General features: G+C 42.6%; 1 protein-coding gene across 1 annotated transcript in view; it reads left to right on the top strand.

The window, feature by feature from the left end:
- Window positions 1–16,081, top strand: part of LOC106612932 (reticulon-4 receptor-like 1) — a 215,998-nt gene that overhangs the window by 153,551 nt on the left and 46,366 nt on the right. The gene's annotated exons all lie outside the window — the stretch shown is intronic.

Genomic DNA, 16,081 nt, shown 5'->3' with positions numbered 1-16,081 from the left:
CAGTACTCCCCCCTACAGTACTCCCCCCTACAGTACTCCCTCCCCCCTACAGTACCCCTCCCCTACAGTACTCCCTCCCCCTACAGTACTCCCTCCCCCCTACAGTACTCCCTCCCCCTACAGTACTCCCTCCCCCTTACAGTACCCCTCCCCTTACAGTACTCCCTGCCCCCTACAGTACTCCCTCCCCCTACAGTACTCCCTCCCCCTACAGTACTCCCTCCCCCTACAGTACTCCCTCCCCCCTACAGTACTCCCTCCCCCTACAGTACTCCCTCCCCCCTACAGTACCCCTCCCCAGCTCAGGGACCAGAGCCACTGGACCAGACTAGTGAGCTCCCCTTCTTTACTGTATAAATCACTGTAGAAGGGTTCATATCGTCTCACAACCACACAATGGATGAGGATGGGGAAATGACTGTTTGAAAAAGCCCCAAGATCAGAAAAGACATGTTTGAACGGATATAAACTGGATGGTGTGGTGGATGTAAATGTTATTGTGTCATTAATCACAGTGACAGCTGGCTGGCTCCTCTGCCCATCACACGGGGACTGTATCCCAAATGGTGCACTATTCCATTTGCCCTGGTCAAAAGTAGTGCACTATATTGGGAAAAGCGTGCCATTTGGGACAGGCTGGGGATTCTCCTGGGTGACACAAGTAGGTAGAACAGAACAGGCCCACATCACAAACAGCTGGTTTCTATTGATTGGGATGACAAAGTGTAACTGACCCCTTGTCTCCATCTATTTTCAGTTGTGCTTGTTCCAGCCCGAGGCTGTAATTTAGCCAGAGCTGTGCTGCTGCTATTTCATGTTGGCTCAGCTTGATTCTAAGGACGTTGAAGCAGCATGTCCAAAATTCAATAGAGGATAGTTTTCTAGTTTCCTGTGTCATGATTTGACATTGTTTTGTCCATGTACTGTGATTCCATTTACTATGAACTTTAAAACTGCTGTGTAGTACACGTCCCTTGGTGTTTTCTTAAATAAACCATTTAGGAGAGAATGAATCCTCTTCTACAGGTCAAGATGGTGCTTAATACTTATACTCTATTGTAGACAAAGCAAACATATTTGTTATCCACAATTACCAGACTATAGAAAGATTTCTGAAAAACAAGCTGACAACAAATTCAGTCTGTACATATATGCCCACAGTGCCATGTTGGCATTTGCTATTCAGCAATGATGTATATTTCAAACAAACCTGCCAGTGTGAAGCATCGAAGCGAGAAGTCATGGGACGTATGGAATTATAGCCCACATGCTGCCTGAGAAAAATCCATGTGATTTTGAGTGTATTGGTGTGTGTGTACAGTATGTATCTGTGTGTGTCCTCGCATGTGTAAAGCAGGTAGTGTGAGCCACTGATATTTTCAAACAAGCAATTCAGGTTGGAGGGAAGGAAATGACCTGTAGAATACAGAACAGCTAATAGCTTTAATTGCTTTAATTAATGATCAGTTTAGCAATGCTGCATACTAGTTTCACAGTAGATACAGGGCACTTTAGTCAGTCTTCCACAAGGCTCTATCCTCCGGGGTTCACCAAACACATGCATCACAGTGAAAAAAGGCCCAATGAAATGTCTATTTGAAGAATCATCATAAAAGATGAGGATAAGAGAGAGACATTCGCAGCAGCTTGCAGTAGCTCTTGCCTGCACAAAAGAAGAACAACTTGTATGCATACAGTATCTAATTAAACCAGCACAAAACATGTTGGCGTCACCACCAACTAAAACTTTTTTTAAATTCTGTAATTTCCTCTCTCCCTCCATTCTCTCCTCCCTCCTTATCCATTGTCCTTTTCCTCAGTCTGGTCAGGACAAAAGAGTGGCTATTGTGGCTCCCAGAGGCTTTCTGTGTCTCTCCTCCTGCCTCATCTCGGCGCTACCTGCCTATCGCCCCAGAGCAGAGCTCCCTTATTATGCCTCCTCTCCTTGTCATTGTGGCACCACGCCCGCCGTCAACAAAAATATCGATCAGCCACAATGACCAACCAACCGCTCCCTCAGTACTATAGAAATGATACACTCCGAAAAACTCCCAAATAAAATGGGGGAAAATTACACACACTCAGGGACAAGAGCCCAACACCTCTCTCTCTCTCTCTCTCTCTCTCTCTCTCTCTCTCTCTCTCTCTCTCTCTCTCTCTCTCTCTCTCTCTCTCTCTCTCTCTCTCTCTCTCTCTCTCTCTTCTCTCTCCTCTCTTCTCTCTCTCTCTCTCTCGCTCTCTCTCGCTCTCTTCTCTCTCTTCTCTCTCTCCTCTCTCTCTCTCTCTCTCTTCTCTCTCTCTCTCTCTCTCTCTTCTCTCTCTTCTCTCTCTTCTCTCTCTCTCTCTCTCTCTTCTCTCTCTCCTCTCTCTCTCTCTCGCTCTCTCTCTCTCTTCTCTCTCTTCTCTCTCTCCTCTCTCTCTCTCTCTTCTCTCTCTCTCTCGCTCTCTCTCTCTCTCTCTCTTCTCTCTCTCTCTCTCTCTCTCTCTCTCTCTCTCTCTCTCTCTCTCGCTCTCTCTCTCTCGCTCTCTCTCTCTCTCTTCTCTCTCTTCTCTTCTCTCTCTTCTCTCTCTCTCTTCTCTCTCTCTCTCTCTCCTCTCCCCCCTCCCTCCAGACCTTGGCTGCAGCTTTGCCTGTCCATCCAGCCGTCAGCCCCAGGCTTCCCACCTCCTCACTCTCTATCATCCCTCCTAGGCTCAATCTCAATACCCCTCCTTAGCCCTCACCCTCAAGTGTCCCTTGGTGGGGGAGTGTCCCTTGGCGGGGGAGTGTCCCTTGAAAACGGAGCAACTAGTGGAAGAGACTAGGGCGAGATAAATAACCCTAGGGAATGGCACATCACTACATCACTCGCGCACAGCAGAAGCCGCCAAAAGACAACCTACCATGCAATTGACAGCGAGCCTTGTGCTTTCCACAGTGCCTGTGCTGGTGGCAGTAATAGCTTTCATTATATTTCTCATGCAACATATACATACTTACCATATGAGCAACAAATGAGAACTGCAGAACAACAATGTGCCTGTAATGTACCCAACCTCTCTGGCTGTGGTTCAATGTGGAGTAGTAATGTACCCATCCTCTCTGGCTGTGGTTCAATGTGGAGTAGTAATGTACCCATCCTCTCTGGCTGTGGTTCAATGTGGAGTAGTAATGTACCCATCCTCTGGCTGTGGTTCAATGTGGAGTAGTAATGTACCCATCCTCTCTGGCTGTGGTTCAATGTGGAAGGGTAATGTACCCATCCTCTCTGGCTGTGGTTCAATGTGGAGTAGTAATGTACCCATCCTCTCTGGCTGTGGTTCAATGTGGAGTAGTAATGTACCCAACCTCTCTGGCTGTGGTTCAATGTGGAAGGGTAATGTACCCATCCTCTCTGGCTGTGGTTCAATGTGGAAGGGTAATGTACCCATCCTCTCTGGCTGTGGTTCAATGTGGAGTAGTAATGTACCCATCCTCTCTGGCTGTGGTTCAATGTGGAGTAGTAATGTACCCATCCTCTCTGGCTGTGGTTCAATGTGGAGTAGTAATGTACCCATCCTCTCTGGCTGTGGTTCAATGTGGAAGGGTAATGTACCCATCCTCTCTGGCTGTGGTTCAATGTGGAGTAGTAATGTACCCATCCTCTCTGGCTGTGGTTCAATGTGGAGTAGTAATGTACCCAACCTCTCTGGCTGTGGTTCAATGTGGAAGGGTAATGTACCCATCCTCTCTGGCTGTGGTTCAATGTGGAAGGGTAATGTACCCATCCTCTCTGGCTGTGGTTCAATGTGGGGTAGTAATGTACCCATCCTCTCTGGCTGTGGTTCAATGTGGAGTAGTAATGTACCCATCCTCTCTGGCTGTGGTTCAATGTGGAGTAGTAATGTACCCATCCTCTCTGGCTGTGGTTCAATGTGAAGCAGGACTTCCATTCCATAAAATCAGTTTGACATGTCACATTTCCTTCTCTGACATTTTCTGCAATTTCTTAGGGATTAATGATTAACCAGTGGAAGCATTTAAAACCACTGTTCTAAAATAATATTTATACCAAACCTTTTAAATGTATAGCTAGCTGGCTAATGTTAGATAGCCAGATAGCTTGTTAAATAGGGATTTTTGTAAATTAACTTTATGATAAAAAATGGTTTGTCTCTCAATGAACTAACAGCTTTGGGAACCATTCAATAGGAAGTCTGCTTCTCGATTTGTTTCATTTGGAGGGCCAAATAGAGTGCTGAAAAGGCACTACGCCTTGCTCAAAGTTGAATTGGGATACCACTCTGACTCAATGGGGATTGCGCAAATTGGAGGGGACGGGCTCAGGGGGTATTGGGATTGAGTCGCAGGTAGACGTTTATTGTCATAAATCTTCCCCTGGAGGCAGAGCTGAACGGTAGGCCAGCTGCAAAATCAAATTTGGCTATATTGTATAATGTCATGAAAACAAAAATGGGTTATGCATTAGCGTTAGCATTGTGGTTATGGTTAAGATCAGGGTTAGGTTTAAAATGAGATTTTATGACTTTTGGCTGTGCCAGCTAGTGACCACTCTGCAGAGCTGCCTCCAGTACGAGTCATCCCAATAAATGCCAACCTGCGATTGAGTCCTACTCACCTTTCCTCCCTCCTCCTCACCCCCCCACCCCACCCCCCCCACCCCCCTCGCTCACCCCCCCGAGTCAGTCAACCTTGTGTTGCCTCGCTCCCTGCATCCACAAACAGGAGGCCATTCCAACAAACAACACCACTCTGCATTTTAGCACAGCCATTTACAAATATTAGCATTAATGAAAAATGCATATTGAATAAGTAAATGGGGATGAAGATGGTGTGTGTGTTATTCTCCCTCCCTGGACAGTATAGTTATCTCCGCAGTGAGGAGGTTGGCTGGTCGGTATAGTTATATCTGTAGTGAGGAGGTTGACTGGACAGCATAATTATCTCCACAGTGAGGAGGTTGAGTGGAGAGCATAGTTATCTCACAGTGAGGAGGTTGAGTGGACAGTATTGTTATCTCCTACGTGAGGAGGTTGACTTGAGAGCATAGTTATCTCCACAGTGAGGAGGTTGACTGGACAGTATGAATATCTCCGCAATGAGGAGGTTGAGTGACAGTATAGTTACAGTATCTCCACAGTGAGGAGGTTGACTGGCCAGTATAGCTATCTACACAGTGAGGAGGTTGACTGGTCAGTATAGTTATCTCTGCAGTGAGGAGGTTGATGGGACAGAATAGTTACTGTATCTCCACAGTGAGGAGGTTGACTGGACAGTATAGTTATCTCCACAGTGATGAGGTTGACTGGACAGTATAGTTATCTCCACAGTGAGGAGGTTGACTGGAGAGCATAGTTATCTCCACAGTGAGGAGGTTGAGTGGACAGCATAGTTATCTCCACAGTGAGGAGGTTGAGTGGACAGTAAAGTTACAGTATCTCCACTGTGAGCAGGTTGACTGGCCAGTACAGTTATCTCCAGAGTGTGGAGGTTGAGTGGGCAGTATAGTAATCTACATATTGAGGAGGTTGGCTGGACAGCATAGGTATCTCCACATTGAGGAGGTTGAGTGGACAGTATAGTTACAGTTTCTCCGCAGTGAGGAGAATGACTGGCCAGTATAGCTATCTACACAATGAGGAGGTTGACTGGACAGTATCGTTATCTCCGCAGTGAGGAGGTTGACTGGACAGCATCTTTATCTCCACAGTGAGAAGGTTGACTGGACAGTATAAATATCTCCGCAGTGAGGAGGTTGACTGGACAGTATAGTTATCTCCACAGTGAAGTGGTTAAGTGGACAGTATGGTTACAGTATCTCCACAGTGAGGAGGTTGACTTGCTAGTATAGTTCTCTCCACAGTGAGGAGGTTGACTGCATAGTGTAAATATCTCTGCTGTGAGGAGGTTGACTGGTCTGTATAGTTATCTCTGCAGTGAGGAGGTTGACTGGACAGCATAATTATCTCCACAGTGAGGAGGTTGAGTGGACAGTATAGTTACAGTATCTCCACAGTGAGGAGGTTGAGTGGACAGTATAGTTACAGTATCTCCACAGTGAGGAGGTTGACTTGACAGTATCGTTATCTCCACAGTGCTGCGGTTGACTGGACAGCATAATTATCTCCACAGTGTGGAGGTTGAGTGGACAGTATCGTTATCTCCACAGTGAGGCGGTTGACTGGACAGTACAGTTATCTTCACAGTAAGGAGTTTGACAGGAGAGCATAGTGTCATGATGTTGGCCTGTGGGTAAGGTTTATGACCCCCCCATAAATACCTTTCTCCCTTCCCTCTCTCTCTGACTCTACTGAAGGACTCTTTAATAGCCTTTGTTAAACATAGAGAGTCTGGGAACATCAAACAAGTGGGGGGAAAGGAACCATATTTCGGTAATAGAACCAGTTGAAAATATGCGTTGGTACTTAATGAATATGATGTCTGTTCGGTGGTCATCTGAGACATTATGACTGATGACAGGATGACATAAACTGTACCTGGGAAAGTCTACACATTCTAGTTATCAGATTCACATGGAATTGTTGTGCAAATTAAATGTTTTAATATGAAACTATTTGTGATAAGATTAAATGTAATTTTAGCTTCCAAATGAGAGAATTGGGTTTTCATAAGGTCTGCTCAATCAGTGGCCCGCCCCTGTGAAGAGACATGGGTTATAAACTATGAAACACACCCTTCTCTCCCTCCACTATATAAGCCCTTGACGAAAATGTAACCTCCTGTTCCGGGTACGTGAGGTCTGCAGCCTCACATTAAAAAGGACTAACATGTCAAGTACAGAACAAAGCCAACCTCAGCGTGAGCTTTGGTTGGGAATGGTATGAACTTTGAACTCTTATTCACCACAGAAGTGATACTTCCTAGCCGTTGAGTTAGCAGCGGCCTCTGTAAACGTGGGCTAGGAAAGGACGGACGACGTTTCCAGTCTAACACACAACGAAGATACTACAACATATCCAATTTACCACCAGAGACATTCTTCCGAGGACAGGAAGATCTCTGTTGGCCAACACGGCCAGCATCTACGACCAACCTACCGAAGCGCAGCTCAGAGTAAATATTTATTGCATTTTCCTTTTCCAAATGGGCGGTAATTTAGAATGCATAAGATACTGTATTTACGATAGCATAGCTTCTCCCTTTGTTCCTCAGTCTTCCCGCTCTTTCATTCAAGCCCAACCCCCTCTCTTTGTGTAACAAATGTCGGCTCCGTCCACCAGGGACGTTTTCTGTATGACATAATTTGTATATGTGTATATGTAATTCTGTGTGAGTTAGGTATTTGGTAAATAAATAATTAAACCCAATTTTGTATTGCTGATTCAACTTGTTAGCCAGGGTTCGTGAAGATAACCAAGAATTTACCACTTTCATTATGAGACTGAATAAGGTGACGATTAATATTGACTGCTATTGATGTAAAATATTACTAGGTCTTTAAGAGTTTATTCGGAAGATAACAGCTCTATAAACATTATTTCGTGGTGCCCCAACTTTCTAGTTAATTACATTTACATGATTAGCTTAATCAGGTAATATGAATTACCGAGAAAGGATTTCATAGAATGGCATGTCATATCACTTAATCCGGCATAGCCAAAGACACGACAATAGTTATCTCCACAGTGAGAGGGTTGAGTGGACAGTATAGTTACAGTATCTCCAGTGAGGAGGTTGACTGGATGACAGGGGGAGTAGAACAGGGGGGTACTGAGAGAAATTAAGAGGAGACTGGAGTCTGTGAGAGGTGGGATACATACTGAGGAGGAGATGTGATGCGTGTGTGTGTGTGTGTGTGTGTGTGTGTGTGTGTGTGTGTGTGTGTGTGTGTGTGTGTGTGTGTGTGTGTGTGTGTGTGTGTGTGTGTGTGTGTGTGTACTCAAAATGTATATGCTGTAAAGGTGTGGCTTGTTGATCAACAGCCAATGATATTATCAATAAGATAGGAACAGCTGTGTGTGTATTAATGCGGTCAACAACTCCAACACAGCGTTAACGTTCTGAGTGACCCGGCTTTATGGTGGTCCTTTATCTGTTGTTGATTGAACTGGTGTCTGTAAAAGCTTAACTAAGACATATTATAAGGGTCTACTGGCCATGGTTTCTTTGTGTGCCTGCTTGCACATGCTGATTATTAGGAGTGCGTTGTATAACATGCGAGTACTTGTAGTGAAGCAGATTTAGACAAGGGTAGGAGAGAAGGCCAGAATGGAGGCGAGCAGCTCATCAAAGTCCTTGTTGTCATACACTTCAGCACTCACAAGGGTGCATACACTCATACACACACTGATAAAGGGACACACTTGACACAGTTGGTCGTGCCAGACCTCACACTAACATGCTTTGGACACAGACTCATTGCCTCCACTGCCAACCTGGCACAAAGTCATAGAGAGAGAGAGAGAGCCTGAGAGAAAGAGGAACAGAGAGACACACAAACACTCAGGGTGAGGGAGAGGGTGAAGGAGGGAACATGTTAGCCAGAAGAGAGCAAGAACAGAATTTGGGAAGGAGGGCTGGGTAAATCCCAGGGTGCATTAGGTCGACAGTGTTTATTTTTTCTTCAATGAAGAGATGTGGCTTTCCCAGAAACACAGAACACAAATCTACTGCACAACTCGGCAGTTTTTTTTCCTTCTTCCCCCACTTTCTCTACAGACTGTACCAACTACACCCAGGGCCCTGTTGCATAAAACCTCTTAAGGATCCGCCCCTTTTTTTCAATTTTTGCCTAAAATGACATTCCCAAATCTAACTGCCTGTAGCTCAGGCCCTGAAGCAAGGATATGCATATTATTGGTACCATTTGAATGGAAACACTTTGAAGTTTGTGGAAATGTGAAAGGAATGTAGGAGAATATAACACAATAGATTTGGTAAAAGATAATACAAAGAAAAATACAACCATTCTTTTTTGTACCATCATCTTTGAAATGCAAGAGAATGGCCATAATGTATTATTCCAGCCCAGGTGCAATTTAGATTTTGGCCACTAGATGGCAGCAGTGTATGTGCAAAGTTTTAGACTGATCCAATGATGCATTGCATTTCTGTTAAAAATGTTGTATCAAGACTGCCCACATGTGCCTAATTTGTTTATTAATAACTTTCATGTTCAAAATTGTGCACTCTCCTCAAACAATAGCATGGTATTCTTTCATTGTAATAGCTACCGATTAACAAGAATTTAAGCTTTCTGCCAATATCAGATATGTCTATGTCCTGTGAAATTTTCTCGTTACTTACACCCTCATGCTAATTGCATTAGCCTACGTTAGCACAACCGTCCCGTGGAAGGGACACTGATACCGAATAAGTTTTTAAGTGTTCTCTTTAAGTGAGGAGGTTGACTGGACAAAGGGAATTGTTTAAGGGTGTTGCATAGAGCCCCTCAAACATTTCCTTAGGTAAGGGCATCATTTAAGGGTTTTATGGTAGTTTGAAGTCATGTATAGCAGAAAGAGTCTCTGGTTATCATGGAGACAGACTGATTCACTGACTGAATGTCTTGTCAAAGATATTGTATTTATTTTGGAAGATTGTAAAATAGAACCTCTACATTCAAGACAGGAGAAACAAATTGATTCAGAAGATAATAGAACACCTTTATTTTAGTAACTTCTATTACATTCTAGCACGTCAATTTAACTTACAGAGTATGTAGCTAGATAGACAGCTAGATTTGTAGCCATGGATTGTGCATGAGTACCTTCCATTATTAAGCTAAGTAGCTAGCTAGTCTGCAAGCTATTTGGTGGATGTTTTGCTTTTGAAACCAGGGCAGAGAAAAGGAACATTCACCTCCACAAATGCTGTTTACATTGAATCCATACTGAATGAAGCACTTAAGGGATGTCATGGGCACCCTTAACTTTTAAACTTAATTTAAGCGGGACATTTGCCTTAAAATGTTTTGTGCAGCTTACTTAAAGTTAAGGAAACCTTCAGGGAAATGATATGGGGGAAATTAACTTAAGATGTTTTATGCAACCAGGCCCAGATCCTTAGCAGAAGGTATTTTCTCTAGATGCCCCTATGTTGTATTCTGATGCTGTGAATATTCTGGACGTCAAGCACACACATCCATCACTCTGAGGCTTTTCATAATGTAGGCAAACTACTGCAGGGCCGCGGGACACAAAGCATGATTCACTGATAACATTGGACGGGCCATGTGAAAGGGTTGCCATTGCTGCCTTTCATAGATACTGAAGCTGGTGGACAAAGTGCGAGATGTGAGTGACAACTGTAATTTTATAAGATTTCCAGAAGGCCCATTGTCATGCAAGGTTGGTGCAGGGTAGGTCCAAAAGCCAAAGCCCCCAGATGGGTGAGCATATATTCAAGGATTTACTCAAAGGTGCTTATGAGAACCTTAACGACCTTGTACCTAGCTGGTGGGAATTCCAGTGGAGTACCCCATCCAGGTAGTGGCAGTGCTGGCAACACTGGCTGCAGTAACCCAGGGGGGGGAGTCACACTCTGACAATCAGAGAGGGGGCATATTATTGTGGCCCTAGCAGCAGAGAATAATCAAACGGTTTGACTGCACAGAGGTGCTTGGGAAGATGGGTCACAATGGGGGACCAGTGTCTGTGGGTGTTGGGGGGTAGGGACGTATCCAAGCTCCATCAGCTAGGACTAGATATTGGTTAATCAACTTCCTATTCCTGCTCAATTTAGCCATTTGGCATGCCTTCTTAAACAGCCAAACTGTATACTCATTCACACATCAAGTCTTCTCTTGAGTTGGGCTCAAGCCTCCGTAGAAGTGCTTATATTATTACGCATATTATTCGTTAATTGTGGGAATAAATATGCAAGATTTTTTCATATATCTTTATGTAGTAAAACCGAGGCAAAGGCGTTAGAAATGATGTTGGCTGCGGATCTGGTTCTGTACTGTAGGTGGCACCATGTGCTCTTTTTAAAGGATGGGCCCCTATCTCAGGCCCTAAGATCCATGTGTACAGGGTTGGTCAGCCAGTCACTGGAACATCAACCCAACTTGGGATGGGGGGAGGTTTTAGTGGGTGTAATATTGGAGGACAATTAGAGGTTCACAGTGTATTTGGAAAGTATTCAGACCCCTTCACTTTTTCCACATTTTGTTTACGTTACATCCTTATTCTAAAATGGATGAAATAAAAAATGTTCTTCATCAATCTACACACAATACCTCATAATTCCAAAGTGAAAACAGGTTGATAGACATTCTTACAAATGTATTAAAAATAAAAAACATAAATACCTTATTTAGATAAGTATTCAGACCCTTTGCTATGAGAGAAATTGAGCTCAGGTGCATCCTGTTTCCATTGATCATCCATGAGATGTTTCTACAACTTGATTGGAGTCCACCTGTGGTAAATTCAATTGATTGGACAATCTATATAAGGTTCCACAGTTGAGAGTGCATGTCAGAGTAAAAACCAAGCCATGAGGTCAAAGGAAAGGTCCGTAAAACTCCGAGACAGGATTGTGTCGAGGCACAGATCTGGGGAAGGGTACCAAAAAATGTCTGCAGCATTGAAGGTCCCGAAGCACATGGTGGCCTCCATCATTCTTAAATGGAAGAAGTTTTGAACCACCAAGACTCTTCCTAGAGCTGGCCGCCTGGCCAAACTGAGAAATCTGGGGAGAAGAGCCTTGGTCAGGGAGGTCACTCTGACAGAGCTCCGGAGTTACTCTGCGGAGATAGGAGAACCTTCCAGAAGGACAACCATCTTTGCAGAACTCCACCAATCAGGCCTTTAGGTTGAGTGGCCAGATGGAAGCGACTCCTCAGTAAAAGGCACATGACAGCCCATTTGGAATTTGCCAAAAGGCACCTAAAGGACTCACAGACCATGAGAAACAAGATTCTCTGGTCTAAGGAAACCAAGATTGAACTATTTGGCCTAAATGCCAAGCGTCACGTCTGGAGGAAACCTGGCACCATCCCTACGGTGAAGCATGGTGGTGGCAGCATCATGCTGTGGGGATGTTTTTCAGTGGCAGGGACTAGGAGACTAGTCAGGATCCAGGGAAAGATGAACGGAGGAAAGTACAGAGAGATCCTTGATGAAAACCTGCTCCAGAGCGCTCAGGATCTCAGACTGGGGCAAAGGTTCACCTTCCAACAGGACAACGATCCTAAGCACACAGCCAAGACAACGCAGGAGTGGCTTTGAGACAAGTCTCTGAATGTCCTTGAGTGGCCCAGCCAATGCCCGGACTTGAACCCGATCGAACATCTCTGGAGATACCTGAAAATAGCTGTGCAGCGAAGCTCCCATCCAACCTGACAGAGCTTGAGAGGATCTGCAGAGAAGAATGGGAGAAACTCCCCAAATACAGGTGTGCCAAGCTTGTAGCGTCATACCCAAGAAGACTTGAGGCTGTAATCACAGCCAAAGGTGCTTCCACAAAGTACTGAGCAAAGGGTCTGGATACTTATGTAAATGTCTTATTTCAGTTTTTCTTTATGTTTTTATTCTAAAAACCTGTTTTTGCTTTGTCATTATGGAGTATTGAGTGTAGATTGAGGAGGGAAAAATACAATTTAATCTATTTTATAAATACAGCTATAACGTAACAAAATGTGGAAAAGTGAAGGGGACTGAATACTTTCCGAATGCACTGTACTTAGTCGCAGCTGCAGTATGCTTAACAGTGCAAACATCATGGTACAGCTATATGGACACTCAATTATTCATGGTACTTTTTAATGGTAAGTTTAGAAACATATATTATGGTAAGTATAATCAAAACTTGTATCTCATATGGTAAGTGGTAAAATAAGTATAGCTAATTATAATTGTAAAGCCTTAGCAGATAATAAGAAAAGATGATCTGGCTGGATTACCTGGCTAAAAGAGAAGGAATGTAATATCTATTGTTTACAGGAAACTCATTCTACACCTTTCAACGAAGTTGAATGGAAAAAGGACGGGTGGGGGGCAAATTATATGCACTTCTTTAAAAATATATATAATAATTTATCGAGCTTACAGGAAATACATGACTAAATTATTATGGTGGTAGATTATAATAGGGTTTCAAGTACCTCAATGGACTGTAAAGGAAATCACACTACAAAATCTAACACTCTTGCACTTAAGGAAATTACGAATATTATGGATATATTGGAACTAGTGGATATATGGAGGTTTAATATCCTGACCTAGTGAGATATACATGGCGGAGGCTCAATCAAGCTAGTCGTCTTGATTACTTTCTTATGTCATTCTCGCCAGCACCAAAAGCTAATTGTGTTGATAGGGGACAGAATGCGGACGGACCATCAAATAATTGGTAGACACATTACTCTTACAGAATTTCAGTGTGGGCGAGGATATTGGAAATGTAATCAAAGCCTACTGGATGACAACTTGTTTTTAATAAGACAGAAGAATTTAGAACCTTACTTTTTCCTAAATAAAATAGGTACAGCATATCCCCTTATTATATGGGACACTTTTAAATGTGCCTTTAGAGGCCATACAGTTCAATACTCATCTTTAAAACAAAAACTATTTAGGTCAAAAGAGTTCATCTTAAAAAAGGAAATAGAGGAACTAACATTACAGATAGATAGCAATAAAAACTGTAACATAAAAGCACAGAATAAGTTAGAGGAGAAACTAAAATAAATGGAGGAAGTTGTTCAAGAAAGATGAAGTGTAATATATTATAGAAATAAAGCAAAGTGTAATATATTATAGAAATAAAGCAAACTGGATGGAATATGGGTAAAAATGCACCAAAATGTTTTTTAATCTTCAACATTAAAATGCTATGAAAAATAATGTATAGAAACTTGTTACAAATGAATCATCCATGATTCACCAAATTATATTTTTAAAGAGGAAGCAAAGTCTCCTCCATCTCCACTAAGTGAAGTTAATTGTAAGGATTTGTTTTCTATTAATAGTGTAAAATTAACAGCTACACAGAAAGACTTATGGAGGAGGTGGAACTTCTAGATAAAATTAAAGCCTTCAAGTCCTGGGAAAACTCCAGGGCTGGATGGCATACCAGTTGAGGTATATCAAATATTTTTTGATATCCGTTTTTAACATGTTTTAACCACTCCTATAAAAATGGTACACTATTAGATACTCAGCAAGAAGGTCTGCTTTCACTATTACTGAAACAGGACCCAGGTGTTCAACAAAAAACTGTAAAACCCCTAACACTTCAGTATCGTGATGCCAAAAAGGTATTGTCAGATATTATTGATCCTAATCAGACAAGTTTTTTTTACATGGATGATACATTGGAGAAAATATAAAACAAGTACTGGAAACAATAGAACACTATGAAAAATCTGGGAAACCAGGCCTGGTATTCATAGCTGACTTTGAAAAGGTCTTAGATAAAGTATGACTGGAATTTAAATATAAATGGCTGGACTATTTTAATTTTGGAGAATCTCTTATAAAATGGATTAAAGTTATGTATAGTAACCTTAGGTGTAAAATAGTAAATAATGGCTACATCTCCGAAAGTTTTAAACTGTCAAGAGGAGTAAAACAAGGTTGTCCACTATCGGCACATCTATTTATTATGGCCATTGAATTGTTAGCTATTAAAATCAGATCCAACAATAATATCAAGGTGCTAGGGCTTAAAAATAAAGGTGTCATTGTATGCTGACATTCATGTTTTCTTTAAAATCCACAATTTGGATCCCTGCACAGCCTCATGGAGGATCTAGATCATTTTTCTAACCTCTCTAGACTAAAACCGAATTATGAAAAGTGCATAATTTTACGTATTGGGTGGCAAAAAAATACAACTTTTACATTACCATGTAATTTACCAATAAAATGGTCAGACGGTGAAGTGGACATACTCGGTATTCATATCCCGAAAGAAAGAAATGATCTCACTACAATAAATTTGTATAGAAAGTTAGCCAAATTAGACAATATTTTGCTACCATGGAAAGGACAACACCTGTCTAATTTTGGAAAAATCACCCTGATTAATTCTTTAGTCATATCCCAATTTCCCTATTTACTTATGGCCCTGCCGACACCTAACAACTTGTTTTTTAAATTATGTGAGCAAAAATTTTCCACTTTATTTGGAACGGCAAGCCTGACAAAATTAAACATGCCTATTTATATAATGAATATGAATTCGGAGGGCAGAAATGTTTTAATATTAAGCATTGGACCTCTCACTAAAGGCTTCAGTCATATAAAAACTATACTTAAATCTGAACTGGTTGTGTAGAATGTTCAAGAATGGCCTTTTTCCCTTCATTCAGATTACAACCTTTCTTGTGGGGAAAAAAACAGTATAATCTTTGTGAATGATAATAATAGGACTGGTGGAGTTATGTGTCACATGCAGTTAACCAAAATAAATTCAGCAAAAACAGAAATTGCCCTTTTTCAGGACCCTGTCTTTCAAAGATAATTCGTAAAAATCCAAATAACTTCACAGATCTTCATTGTAAAGGGTTTAAACACAGTTTCTCATGCTTGTTCAATGAACCATAAACAATTAATGAACATGCACCTGTTGAACGGTCGTTAAGACACTAACAGCTTACAGACAGTAGGCAATTAAGGTCACAGTTATGAAAACTTAGGACACTAAAGAGGCCCTTCTACTGACTCTGACAAACACCAAAAGAAAGATGCCCAGGGTCCCTGCTCATCTGCGTGAACGTGCCTTAGGCAGGCTGCAAGGAAGCATGAGGACTGCAGATGTGGCCAGGGCAATAAATTGCAATGCCCGTACTGTGAGACGCCTAAGACAGCGCTACAGGGAGACAGGACGGACAGCTGATCGTCCTCGCAGTGGCAGACCACGTGTAACAACACCTGCACCGGATCGGTACATCACCCCTGCAGGACAAGTACAGGATGACAACAACAACTGCCCGAGTTACACCAGGAACGCACAATCCCTCCATCAGTGCTCAGACTGTCCGCAATAGGCTGAGACAGGCTGGACAGAGGGCTTGAAGGCCTGTTGTAAGGCAGGTCCTCACAAGATATCACCGGCAACAACGTCGCTTATGGGTACAAACCCACCGTCGCTGGACCAGACAGGACTGGCAAAAAGTGCTCTTCACTGACG

The sequence above is a fragment of the Salmo salar genome, chromosome ssa09, assembly GCF_905237065.1.
Source record: "Salmo salar chromosome ssa09, Ssal_v3.1, whole genome shotgun sequence".
In the NCBI taxonomy this organism is placed as follows: domain Eukaryota; kingdom Metazoa; phylum Chordata; class Actinopteri; order Salmoniformes; family Salmonidae; genus Salmo; species Salmo salar.
This window is presented reverse-complemented; position numbering and strand designations above follow the sequence as displayed.